The sequence below is a fragment of the Strix uralensis genome, chromosome 2 (genome assembly GCF_047716275.1).
Source record: "Strix uralensis isolate ZFMK-TIS-50842 chromosome 2, bStrUra1, whole genome shotgun sequence".
In the NCBI taxonomy this organism is placed as follows: Eukaryota; Metazoa; Chordata; class Aves; order Strigiformes; family Strigidae; genus Strix; species Strix uralensis.
This window is the reverse complement of record NC_133973.1, coordinates 137,175,185-137,188,681: the sequence shown is the minus strand read 5'-3', so window position 1 is coordinate 137,188,681 and position 13,497 is coordinate 137,175,185. Positions and strand designations below refer to the sequence as shown.

General features: G+C 43.2%; 1 protein-coding gene across 2 annotated transcripts in view; it reads left to right on the top strand.

Annotated features, from left to right (window-relative positions):
• Window positions 1–13,497, top strand: part of RAB6A (RAB6A, member RAS oncogene family) — a 65,756-nt gene that overhangs the window by 476 nt on the left and 51,783 nt on the right. The gene's annotated exons all lie outside the window — the stretch shown is intronic.

The following is a 13,497-nucleotide window of genomic DNA, read 5'->3' as shown; positions in this document are numbered from 1 at the left end:
CATAACCCCCCGTTATGAGGGGAAAAGGGGGTCTGCCGTCCCCTCCCGGCAGCTTTCCGTGGGGTGGGGGGGCAGCGGGCACTGTGGGGGGCTGCCTCGGGGCGTTTGCCTCCCCCCTTGCAGAGGCTGCTCTGCCTTGTGGTCGCTGCTCCTTCGGTGACAGGGAGGGACCGAGGGTGTTTTAGCTACGGTTTAAAAAAAAAACCCACCAAAACCCAACGGCCACATCTCCAGAAACAGTTGCTGATTCATTTGATCCCAGCTCCTCTGGTTTTTGGGGGGGCGGGAGGCTTAATCCCTGGTGTTTTCTATGTAAATACAGCATTTTTCGAAAATGGAGTTGTCTTAGCAAAGCGGATCCAGTGCTCTAAATGTTTAATTCAGTCAATGAGGTTTTCTTCCCTGTCTTTGGAATTTAAAAAAAAAAAAAAAAGACCCAAACGATGTCTCCTCCTTCCTCAGCAGAAGGCCTCTATCTCCAATACCGCATTTCAGATCTTCGAAGAGTTTTCAAAAAAAATGCTCGTTTGTCAAATGCTTTGTGTAATCCTGGTCAGATATTGAGCGATCTTTGACATAATGAGTAGGTGCAAAATATTTTCTGTCTCAGGGTGGGGTATTTGCTCCCTCGGCCACCTTTGGTCTCGATGTGGTAGGAGATGATGAAATACTAGGGTTTTTTTTCTTTTTTTTTTTTTCCCCAAATGACTTAGATCTTGGTGTTCCCTTGCTGATATGTGGATGAGCTTGGTGATAAGGCTGCTATTAAAATTATTTACCTATACATTGTTGTTTTCCTTTAGTCTGTTCCTTTTATCCTTTTAAAAATTTTTTTGGTGTTGGAACAGCCCCTCTTCATATTAGGGATTCGGGGAGCACAAGTTCAACTTGGGTATTTTTCTTTTTTGGGGGTAAGTCACCTGATCTACTTGGTGAGGTGCTATTTGGCCAGCCATTTTATGAGGATTTTGGAAGAGGGTCATGTGTAGAAGATACTGGGGGTTTTTGATAAAAGGTATCTTAAGTATTAGCTATGCATTTGCAAAATACTTGCCTTGTTTTACTGTATTTCTGAGCTTTGATTTCATGAAGCTTTTCAAATATCTCCATGCAATGTTGTAGCACTTGGTGCAGATCTTGGATCTCAGCAGCTCTTCCTTTACACGTGGATTTCTTGTCTATCCTCGCAAGACATAACATCAGATATCTTGCTTCCTCTAGTCTTTATTTTCCCCTCGCAGCTAATCATCTGTGTTTATACTGGAAGGTTTTAAATCATTCCTGTTCATAGCATCAAATCTGGGGCGGAGAGATGGGGTTTTATGGGTATAGTGTAGCAAAATACTTCAAATACACATAGTGCTGCAACTGCTGTCTCGACTGTGGCTTGTGGATGGGTTCAAGCTGATTTGAATCTAGCTGGTTAGGGCCTGGCTAGCAGCTGCGGTGTGGGTTTCAGACCTGCCTTTGTCTCCGATCCTGGGCGATGACTCCGTGACTGATCTGCGCTGAACTCGGTGCTAAACGTGGCGATGCCGATGGCAGCATAGCCCCTCGGTGTGTCCACGCAGCCCACGGGTGCTGCAGCGTGGGCATGCTCCGACACAGCGCTCGGATGATTCTCGACTGTGATGGAGAAACGGCTTTTTCTGATTTCACCTTGAATCTCTATAGATATTGCTGTCATGATGTCATTCTGTGTAATTTTTTTACTGCCCAAAGGGTGCATAGCTCCCATTACAAATGGCTCCTGGAAGAAGAAATGCCCTAATAATGTTCTTCTGTACGATGGAGATAATTACAGAAGCGTCTCTGATGCTGCAAAGGGAGTTTGAGTGGGCTTTGCTTCCATGTAGCTCCCTTTGTCATTCTTTTTTTGGAGGTTAAGGGAAATGTAGAAATAAAGTTTTTATAAAAGCAGCTTTCATAAAGGAGATCTCTTTGTACAACTGTTGCGCGAAATTGCTGCATTCGCTTCCTGTTTAGCTGAAAGGTTGTCTGCCCTGTTGGAAGGCCATAATTAAAGATATCCTACTGCTGCTGGTAGGGAGGCTGAATGCTTCTGTTCCGTTTACATTCAGGGACTTCACAATGACAAATGAAATGTTATGAAGGGCTAAGATGTCGATTAGCTGCCTTGGCACCCAGAGCTGGCTAATATCAGACCTTCTGTACAGACTGTATACAGTCGCTTCAATAAACGTGTGTGTTATGGCTAAGAAATTCTTAACTGGAGTTCATTCCTGCGCAGTCTTTACAGCCCTTCCATGTGATTGTGTGAGCGAAGACGGTATCATTCCATGTGAGATCTGGAAGCATCTCTAGGTGGTTTATTCTTATGGGAAAGGGCGATCGCACAGTGGATGCGGTGTCTGATTTTTTTTTGCTGGTATCCTCAGCCATATTGTGGGAGTTAATGCCGTATACCTAGGTGTTCGTGTGGACTGCAGTGATTCTTCCTAGTTACACTGTTTGTCACTAGCTGCAGATTCTTTCTTCTATAGTAAGATGCTGATTTTTTTTTTTAAAAGCCCTTTCTTTCCTTGCTCCCCAGTCCCCAAAATCTAGTCTCCCATTCCTGTTACTCACATCATCTACCTTTTCTGCCTTTATTACGCCAACTCCTCGAGCGCTCGGGGCCATGGCGAGCAAGCTGACACATCTCTGCAGCTCTCCGTCCGTGGGTCCTGCCTGCGCTGACGAGTCGGTCGGTGGTGGTGTGTGTTGGCTAAATGACAGCAGGTCACTCACGGCTCCTTTCAGGATTTACTGCAAGTCATTGCCTCTCCACAGCAATATGGTTGTTGTGTCCCCCACGCCCCTCCCCAGCCCAGCCCGGATACTTGCCGCATGTACTGTGGATTCATCACGAGCCTGCAACATAATCCGTGTTCAGCTAGAAGAAGCTTCTCTTTCTTTCTCTTATTTTTTTTTAACTTGTAGTACAAGGATATAGCATTGGGTGGCTAGCAAGAAGGCAACTTCACCAGTGCTTGCCTTAATTGAATTACTTTTCTCAATGATTGAAGATTATACAGAGTTTAGCAGTTTTAAATATGCTAATCTTTACTGAAGAGGCAGAGAGCTGTGTTGAGGGATTAGATAGAGCTATTGTGTGTGTGTGTGTGAGAAAGTATGCTTCTTACTGCCTTTGATCTCGTTTTATCAGGTGATTTTCATCAGTCCTGATGCCTCAAGTTTAAGAAATTCTGATTTCTGGGTCACATCAGTTTGTGTACACAGTGTTAGGGTAGCTTGCAGTATGTGGTATATATTCAAATATTAATAACATCTTTAGTTCTGTCTTGCATAGGAACACCTCTGCTTCTTAATACATTGATTTTTTGATTGAGTGGGCAGAACTGAATGCTGGGGCACCGCAACAGAAAAATTCTTTTGTCACGTGGGTTTATGCTGCAGCTTTTATTGGTGAGCATGTCTGAAGGGCATTAATATGTGCAGAAAGCAAAATAAGTCCCTGTTGTCTCTTTCTGCTGGCATTTCTGCATTGCATAAGATCTTTAAAAAAATGTTAATTTGTTCTAATTTTCTTTATCAGGAACTGAGATTTTTTTAATATTGAAAAAACTGATAAGTACAATGTAATAACTTGAGGAATATAACTGTTTGGAAACCACTAATGAACTATACTGTTGCATAACGATGTTGGTACAGGCACTGCTGAACAGTGTGATGGATCTTATTGGATAACTGGAGAATTGTAGGTGGTTCGTGTGTAACATGAAGCTGGTGTAACACTGGTCATGGTTCAGCCTGTCTGCAGAGACTGGCATCCCTGTGCAATTTAAAACTCCCTGCTTTTTAAGGAATTCTCAGCTTTACGAGCTCTAGAGAGCTGTTAACTTGTCCCACTGGTCGTTTAAAATCTTATCCCCTTCCCTCCTGTTAATTTCCCAATGTCTTGGTTTACTTCTGACTGGGTCTTCAGATATTTGCGTTTATATTTGGACTGTATGCATTTTCCACGAGTTGCTCAACTTCATTTTCTTGGGTACACCTGGAGGCTGAATATTGTCCTGTTCTTCCTCTTTTCAATCTCTGAAATAGCCCTTCCTATAGCAAGGTCTGGAAGAAGCACATCAGGCTTGGAGAAAAAGACTTTAATGTTTTGTGGTGCCTGTTCTCGTGGTGCCTTTTGATCCCAGTCTATTTGTGGAAGCCTCTGAAGGAGCTAGATCCTTTCTTCAAAGGAAGAATAGCTGTGCCTTTCTGCTCTTTGGTATGTTGTTCTGTCTGTATCTGGAAAATAATTTGTGAATTTGGAAGGAAAGGATCTTCTTATCCCTTAATTTAAAATAATGGATTTTTATATCTGCAGCTGTTTTGGGGTGTTTGGTGGTACTTGGCATTTGATCCAGGTTTTGCAAGTCTGATGTGGAAGGCTTTTGCTGAAGCTGTGAATGGTACTAACAGAGAAACAAAGGTGAGGAATCTCATTTTAGCAGAAGATCTAGCATTTGGAAATTATCAGAGCCAACAGTTGTCAGCCATTCTTCTCGACTTCACCGATCGTTAAAAATCTGTCTCTTTAATCAGTTTGTGAGGAAGTAGCTACCTTCTGATTTACCTGATAATTTAGTGTTTAAAGGCATTTGTTATGTTCATGCATGTACAAGTACCTGTTGTACTGATTAAAAAAGCCCCACAAACTAATGAACCAAAATAATCGAACAAAAACTCAGTGGTTTGAAACATGGCTCAGAAGAAACCGAATTTCACTGTGTCAACATGAACATCATCAGATTTTTTTTTTCAGGATAACCTCCCAAACTCACGTGTGAGTCCTGTAACTTGCAAGAACAGTTACCTTGTGACAGACAAATGTTACTGAAAGGGTGTGGGAGCTCTGATGAATCTCTTCTGGTATGGAGCAGGATAGGACAAGACTGAAAGCACTACTTTGAAAATTAACTGATATAATCAAAATGATTACGAGTTTGACGCATTAGTATAAATTATTTATGGAAGTAGTCTAAATGAAAAAAGTGTGGAAGTAGTCTACATGAAAAATGTGTGTCTCAGCAAACAAACAGCAGTCAAAATGTGGACTGGCAGTGAAAGTAGAATTTTTCAGGCTCGTTTTCTTGATTTATTTACTGAGCTTACACAGAGTTGAAAAGCTAAATGGATTCTTTGTTTTCCCCTCAGCATAAAACAAACTCTTCTGGCTCTAATATATTGAAGGGCCCAGGGACAGTGAACAATTGAATCAATTACTTTACATCAGATGTTTTCTTTTTATGTTCAAAACATAATGGGCTAAATATGTTTTGGGATATTTGAGTGATATTAACTGAAAAAACTTGACTTCTTTGTGTATTTCGCTAGTATTTAATTTACCCAAATGTGGCTTAGTGCATGACAAGGGAAAGATGCCAATCTGGGAAGCAAATATTATAGAAACTAAACCTAAATAAATGCTTTTCACCTGTGTGAACTATGTAATGGTTCAGTAAATGAGTGTGGGTATGCACATTGGAAAATACCAAACTTAGTGCAAAGGCGATACTGGGGGACTGTGATCCCTTTCACATGGAAATCACTCTCATTGGTTGTCAACCAGTAAAAATACCAATTTAAGAAAATAACTAACTCCAAATGCAAAGCAGGATCAAAATTGGGGGTTTAAGTGGAAAGACTTCCTACTCCTGATGTCGCATGCAACTCCCTGTGATTATAAAACATCCTACTGAACCCTCCCCTTGTTCTGTATGTGGACGGATTTTTATTTTTTTTTTTTGTGTGTGTATGCCACCAAGTTCTTGAGCCTGTTGCTTGCTTCTGGCTGCCTCCTGTTGAGTCTGTCAAACAGAGTTCAGCCTTCAAATTAGGAAGGAAGTCCTTATTCAGCTGTACAGCACAATAGTGGCATTTGTTTAATTAGACTTTTTAGAACAAGGGTGTAACTTTCCTTTTTTGTTCTCTGTTAGCACGTTCTCTCTGCTGGACCGCTGTAAACCGCCATGAGTCAGTGCTGCCAGAATGCCAGGGCATGGTTTCCCAGTCCGCTGTGTTTTGAAAAGACTTCTTGGACTTCTGGCATGCCGGGTGTGATGCTAACTGGTTTAGTTACAGTGTGCGCAAGGGAAGCTGAGGAATACATTGTGTCGTGTCCTGAAGCTTGACTTTTAAAGTATTTTTATAAAGCCAAACACAAAATCCTCGAGACTCTCGCTAGTGATGAGAACCAGTTAAAGAGAGTATATGCTCCAAAGTCCCTTTTCTTCTCTTAGGGCATTTTTTTGTCCATGTTATAACGTCCTCATTTAGCCCCATCACAAAGGCTAGAGCTGGAAATGCCACTCTGCTGCGCTGGAGCCTAACTGCTAACTCTGCAAGGTAATCCTGCTTGACCTTGGCTACTTTGATGAGTGCAGGTGCCTGGCTAAGTACAGGTGCACACTGATATCACCCATGGTAGCTGCTTCCATTTTAATGCCCAGAGTTGGGGCACGCTTTGAAGAGATTCCATGACTTGACTAGCTGCCAGTATCCCCTGGAGATGCCATGCAGCTATTCTGAGATTTGCAGGCTCGTAGTGTTCTCTCATCCAGACATGTGTAGGTGTCATCAACACACAAAATTAAGGCTTTGGTTTAAATCTAAAGCATATTTGCCCCAAACTGAAGGAGAAATATTGGAGCAATACTGATGAGCAGGTAGCTGTTTCTCTTCAGACATGGCTGGAACCAGCTGCGCTAGTGGAGGGTGTGGGTAAACCTTCTAAGGAGAAAATGCTTTTAACTTTCACTTGGTCTCTCATGTCTTGAATTGTGACCTCTGTACTGTTAACGTTTACGACTGTGTAAATGAATTCAATTTATCCTGTCAAATGACGTTTTTTAATGATTTGCTTCTAGGAGAGCAGTCGGCAATTGCTGCAGGAAAAAAAAAAAACCCACTCCAGCATTTCTGTAATTAATGCAGAGGCCAGTTTATTCCATTCCTCTAAATGCTTCCTGCTACGCTTCCTGCACTTGCCTCTGTCTAGGTTTGAATTACAGCCAGTTCATTTTCTTAATGTTCTTGATATGTGTAACACAAAGGGAAGGGAAATTAAATCTAGAATAGATGCGTAGCCAAAAAAAGAGGGGCCCTCAGAGGGTGCAGTCTCACTGGCAAAGCTCCAAGCAGTGGCTGATGCAGGATTGACAAGATTCCTGTCAGTTTGATCTCCGCCAAGGGGTCTAAGTAGCTGCTGCTGGAGTTGGGGAGAGTGAGTTCCTGCTAACAGGTCGGGAGTTCGGCCCTGCAGAGGCTCTGAAGCTGTCTGCACAGAACCAGGCAGGCAGCATTGTATTAATCTGAGTGCAGAAGTGTTTCTCTGCAGCTTGTAGGGCTAGGCACTTCATTTGTTTTAATGAAGATGTTGCCTTCTCTGGGAGTAGAAAATATTCACTCATTACTGACTCTCTCCTCTTCTGCCGCCACAGAAATGGCCATGAGAAACCCTACTTGTCAGTGATGGGAGGATTTTTTTTTTTATGGCCTGACAGAAGGAAGGCTTAGCAGAGGATTCTGAACTAGATGGGTGATTGAATCATCCAGTGCGTGTCTGAGGTGGTGGAGGATATGGAGAGAACAAAATTTATTGTAAGTGCTGTGAGCAAAAGCATAGTGTGCACACAGAGATCAATAAATCTCGTTGAGAGCAGCATGAGCTCAGAACCAGGGTAGAGGGCATTCGGTTAAAAATGCAGGTAAGTGGAGAACACTTGCTTTCGGAAAAGCAACCGAATCTGCAGGTAATGTTTCCCGATGGATGCAGTCAGTATTGTGAACGTAGATGAGCAGGGCTTAACTTTCATGTATAACAGAATTAATTGGCGGTGAAACACTGTGCTGCAGTGTCTTCTCTTTCAAAGGAAGTTCTGACCCCTTGACTTGACTAGTAGGCAGGTCCTCATACTAGAGGTTTGCTGCATTATTTGTCTAAGTTACCTGATTTTTATTTTCTTACACACCCCACCCTTGTTTCAGATTGATGCGTTTGCTGTTGAAGCGGTTTTTGAGTATTGTGTCCTTGGCTCACTCAAAATGGCTGAAAATCACTTGTGTCTGCATAAAAGCTAGGATGGCTTTACTAAAGCTGAGCTTCTGCTGCTTACTTGGATAAAGCTGTAGGAGAATCTTTCAGCATAGAATTGTTAGGTTGGAAAGGACCTTTAAGATCTAGTCCAGCCATTAACCTCACACTGCCAGGTCCACTGCTAAAACATGTCCTTAAGTGCCACATCTACAAGTCTTTTAAATACCTCCAGGGATGGTGACTCAACCTCTTCCCTGGGCAGCCTGTTCCAGAGCTTGACAACCCTTTTGGTGAAGAAATTTTTCCCAATATCCAATTTAAACCTCCCCTGGTGCAGCTTGAGGCCATTTCCTCTTGTCCTATCGAGATCAACCGCCCCTTCTCTGCACCCTCCTTTCAGGGAGTTGTAGAGGGTGATGAAGTCTCTCAGCCTCCTTTTCTCCAGCCTAAACACCCCCAGTTCCCTCAGCTGCTCCTCACAGGACTTGTGCTCCAGACCCTTCACCAGCTTTGTTGTCCTTCTCTGGACACGCTCCAGCACCTCAATGTCTTTCTTGGAGTGAGAAGCCCAAAACTGAACACAGTATTCGAGGTGCAGCCTCACCAGTGCCGAGTACAGGGGGATGATCCTTTCCCTAGTCCTGCTGGCCACACTGTTTCTGACACAAGCCAGGATGCTGTTGGCCTTCTTGGCCACCTGGGCACACTGCTGGCTCATATTCAGCCGGCTGTTGACCAACACCCCCAGGTCTTTCTCCACTGGGCAGCTTTCCAGCTGCTCTCCCCCAAGCCTGTGGCGTTGCAGGGGATGGTTGTGCCCCAGGTGCAGGACCCGGCACTGAGCCTTGTTGAACCTCACATGATTGGCCTCAGCCCATTGCTCCAGCCTGCCCAGACCTCTCTGTAGAGCTTCCCTACCCTCCAGCAGATCAACACTCCCACCCAACTTGGTGTTGTCTGTGACCTTACTGAGGGGGCGCTTGATCCCCTTGTTCCGATCGCTGATAAAGATCTTAAACAGAACTGGCCCCAGTACTGAGCCCTGGGGAACACCATGTGTGAGCGGCTGCCAGCTGGAGTTAGTGCTGTTCACCACTGCTCTTTGGGCAGCTGAACACAGCTGGAGAAGGCTTAAATTAAAATGGCTGAAGAAAGGTTGGTATATCATCTCAAAGAAATCCCAAGCTTTTTTTCTTCCTGACCTCGGAATGCTTTACAAAGAGGTTTTCACAGGGTGGGTCTCTTCCAGCCCCTCATTTCCAGACCCACATACTAGTTCAGGTTCTTATAATTCCTTTTCAGCTTTCCAAGCTGCCTCTTAATATCAGTCCTTTACGTATTCAAGTCATAATTATGTTCCTATTCTTTCTGTTCTTCCAACTTCCCATTTTTTTCCTAGTTATCTTTTGCATTTTTTGCTGAGCAGTCATTGGAGTGGCTTTTATCCACAATCATACAATTAACTTTGACCATATTTTTTTTCCACTTTTTTATTTTTAGTTGCTCTTAAACCTCAGTGTCACTTGAAGAAGGGGACAAGTTTTTTCCTGAAATTGCATAAGCAGTAGGCAGATCAAAAGCTTGTGTCCCATAAAATTTACCTCTTTATTTGGATGCTTTAGTGTAATAGCAGACTTGAAAAAAGCTTTTCTTGGTGAAAGTGTCACAATCTTGTAATCATCTGCTGGTTTGGTGTTAAAAAATTATTTTCCCCCCTGCTCTGTTTGAGAGTGTAAAGGGCTTGTATGTTGCCTCTGTTTATATCTGTAGGCTTGGTGGACTGTTTATGCTGTCACAGCAAGTAATTTACACTTAAAAACAGTCTTGGCCTTAGGAATTCTACGATTTCCCTTAAAGATACAAGAGGGATTTTTTTTTTTCCCTCTTCTCTGGAAGACAGCTGCGTTTTCCCCCAAATCATTAAACTGCAGAATATATAGTAAACTCAAGAGGAACCTTTTGCTAATTACTACATGCATTCCCTCCAGTAAGTTTTGACATCTAGAGAAAAATTTCCCTACGGAATTGTGTGGATGATGTTTTCAATGGTTGTTGTAGTCTGTGCGAGGCTTGTACAGCTAAGAATGAGTTAAAGCCTCAAGATCTGCCTGATTTCAAGTTAAATGAAGCCTTGTTGTTTCCAGCCATGTGTCACAAGTCAGAACGGTGCCCCTCGGAAGGTGGAGGAGCCATGTACCCTGGGCTGGGGGTGTTTCTGGAGCCTTGATCCTAGGAAGAGCAAAGGCTTTCCAGCTTTACCCTTTGGAAAGTGGAGGGAGGGAAGAAGCATCCTACATGAAATGTTTTCAAGGCGTTTCAAACTAGCTCTGTGCTTTTTCACCAATTCTCAACCACTTGCCTAAAATACCTGACTGAAGCATCTGCTTTTACATTTGTATCTCCATGCTGCTTTGATTTCAGTCGTTGATTCCTCGCTGCCACCATCAGCCACACAGTTGAAGTCGGTGACCACGTGTCGTATTTACGGGACTTGGTGGCAGCTCTTTTGTGCATCTTAATGGCAAACAAGTGTGACCTGCTGTGCGTGGCAATCTGTCTTTGAGGTCCTCGAAGAACCCTGTGGTGCGCTTAAAGCTGGTTTTGTAGGTATAACAGCCTGAAGACCCCAAATTACCTCCTGTGCACATTTATACAGGGAACCGCTAGAGTTAGCAACAAGTCTTCTCTGTGTGACCTGGAGAGTAAATATTATAGTTAGTCCCTAGAGCCCTTACGTGAAGGGATTGTTCCTCAGCAAAATACTACTGGAGGAGAATATTTATTTCAAGATACTGTATCCCAGCAGGAAGTGTAGATAATTCTTCTCTAAAGAATTCCTGCTTTAAACCCAGTTTCTCATATAAGCGCTTTCTTTTTTTCTGTGGTTGAACTCACAGAATCATCTAGGTTGGAAAGGACCTTGAAGATCATCCAGTCCAACCATTAACCTAGCACTGACAGTTCCCAACTACACCAGATCCCTCAGCGCTATGTTGACCCTACTCTTAAACACCTCCAGGGATGGGGACTCCACCACCTCCCTGAAACTCTACAATTCTTTCTGGAATAGCCTTTTTCTAGAAAAGGTCAGAATAAAAAACAAACCAAAACTTGTTCTATTGACTATTTGAAACTAAATATGTATTTACAGACTAACTTTAAAAAAAAAAAATTCTTCTAGATGGGTCTGCAGGACCCCTCAGGCTCCATGGACTCTTTCCAAGGCATTTGTGAAATGCAACTGGGAAGAAAGCAGTTTATTGTCAGCTGGCTTAAACTCCCTACAGAGAGGTCTATGTCTCAGTTAGGAAGTGTAGAGGCTGGCACACTGGAAGGCTGAAAATTGTTGTGCTGGATTAACATTGCTTAGTTTGCCAGATTAACATCATTTGAGCTTGAAGTTCTTCATTTGCATGCAGGTGGAGCAGGCAGCAGGAGTGTCAAGTGTCCATGATGGTGACCTCTGTTCTGCCCCTGTCCCTAGGAGGAAAGCTGGCCCAGCTCAGGAGTGGAGTTGTGAAGGAGAAACGGGTAGTGTGATGTCAAGATATGCTTCTCTTAAATTCTTAACATAAGGTATTTGTAGCCATGTGTTGCGTGGACTCGTACGAGCGTCTGAGGACACCAGAGTATGCAACTTCTTAAACTGCTATTCTCAAGTTCTACATGTTTTTGGTTTCTGTTGCTAAAAAAATTAATTGTGGTTGGTTTTTTCGGTACTGAAAAACAGGGTTCTGTGCTGCTCATGGCATACATGTTCTACTCTATTTTGATACCAGCTATTTTCCTCCTGTGTTGCTGTGGAGTTGTACCATGCAGGCTAACTCATGTGTATTGTTGTGCAGAGGATTGTGTGCCTTTCTGGTTATTTTTGCACCAGTCCCCAGGTATTCTCCACAGACATCCTTGTCAACTTGGATCAGCAAATGCTGACTGAATTCGTGCTGTGCTTTGTGGAGAGGGGTGCTTAATGAAAGTGCACAGAATGTACTCTCTGCATTTTTTTTTTTCTCCTTACAAGCTGCCTCCTTAGAAGCCAGACGGCATCGACCTTAAATCAGGACTATTTTAAGATCCTGTTCGAGCTTCGTTCTGAAGAAATACTCCACCTGTGTGACTGCCTGAAGAATGAGTTTGAGGGAAGAGAGCTCTTGTGGAAGCTGTTCTGCAGCTCTTGTGTGGAAAGACTAAAGGTCAAGATTTAGTCCTTCCAGAGCTGTCTGGAAGATGGTATGTTCTGGGAATAAGATGGAGTCTCTGAGGAGGAAGCTATATGGAGCTCTCTTTCTTCTTTTTCTTTTTTCCTCCAGACAGGACAGAAGTCGTTTCAGTGTGAGAGGGCAGAGTTTTCTTTGAGGCAGCGTAGAGTAGGTAGTCACGAGAGCAGGAGAAAGTATTCACTTGTTCTGCCAGGTGGATAATGGTGCTGGGGAGATGTTAGGCAAAACTTCAATTAGTTAAAGGATGGAGGGGAGGGAAGTCGGTAGTAATCCGTAGCATTTTAATAGGTCTCCTGAAACTTCTCCAATTTGTTGCTTGAAAAGGCTGATTTAGCATTACTTCTTGTGCTTTCAAGGGCAAAACGTATTTAGAAAGATAGCGATAGCTTGTTTTAAGGAGTCCGTTCAGCACGTGGTCCAGGGAAACGATGACTGGATTCCCTGAGCTAGATGATCGCATATGCTGGTTTAGCTTGCATCAGAAAAATGTTTAGTGCTGAAAAGTGTAGCAACCATGAATGTTTCACTCCAGAAATGTATGCTCAGGTGCCCGCCCATTTTATCTCCTCCCTTCTGCAGCTGTTCTCTGCCTGAGGATATTGCCATCCTAACATGACTTTCTGTAGCTAGGGAAAGTCTTGCACGTTGTGTGCCATCGTATCGTGAAGGAGGAATTTCTCCTGTGAGACAGGCTTAATCTACAGTATCTTCTCTCACCACCACAATCTGCGTGGGATTTTATCGAACTCTCCAGTGTTGGTTGCATCTTGTAATACAATTTATTTGATTCATCTGACTTTAGCTCGTTAAATTATGCAAGTAATACTTCATGTGGAACAGGGGGAGATTTTGTCCTCTGCTTTCACATAGATGTAGGTTGTACTCTGCATACTTATTTAGAGGGGAAATTGGAAGATAAACATTTGAAGTCCCATAGTGGACTTGGTTAAAGGCTGTATGCTTTGTAACAATTGTCAAGATTTTTTTGTGTCAAACTTCCTGTTTGCACAAATAGCTCCTGGCTGGAAGAATGGCAGTAGCCATATTTGCCTAGCTTGCAACTGGCCTGAAGATGTTGTCTACCTGAACTACTAGCACTGTAAATCAGCAGATTTATTAGGAGGGGATCTGGCTGTTGCTAGGCATTGTGGAAATACAGTGTCAAGTAATTGTGACTCTAAGGAACCTGAATGAAGCCTTGTGGCTTAGGAAGAAAGGACAAGAATA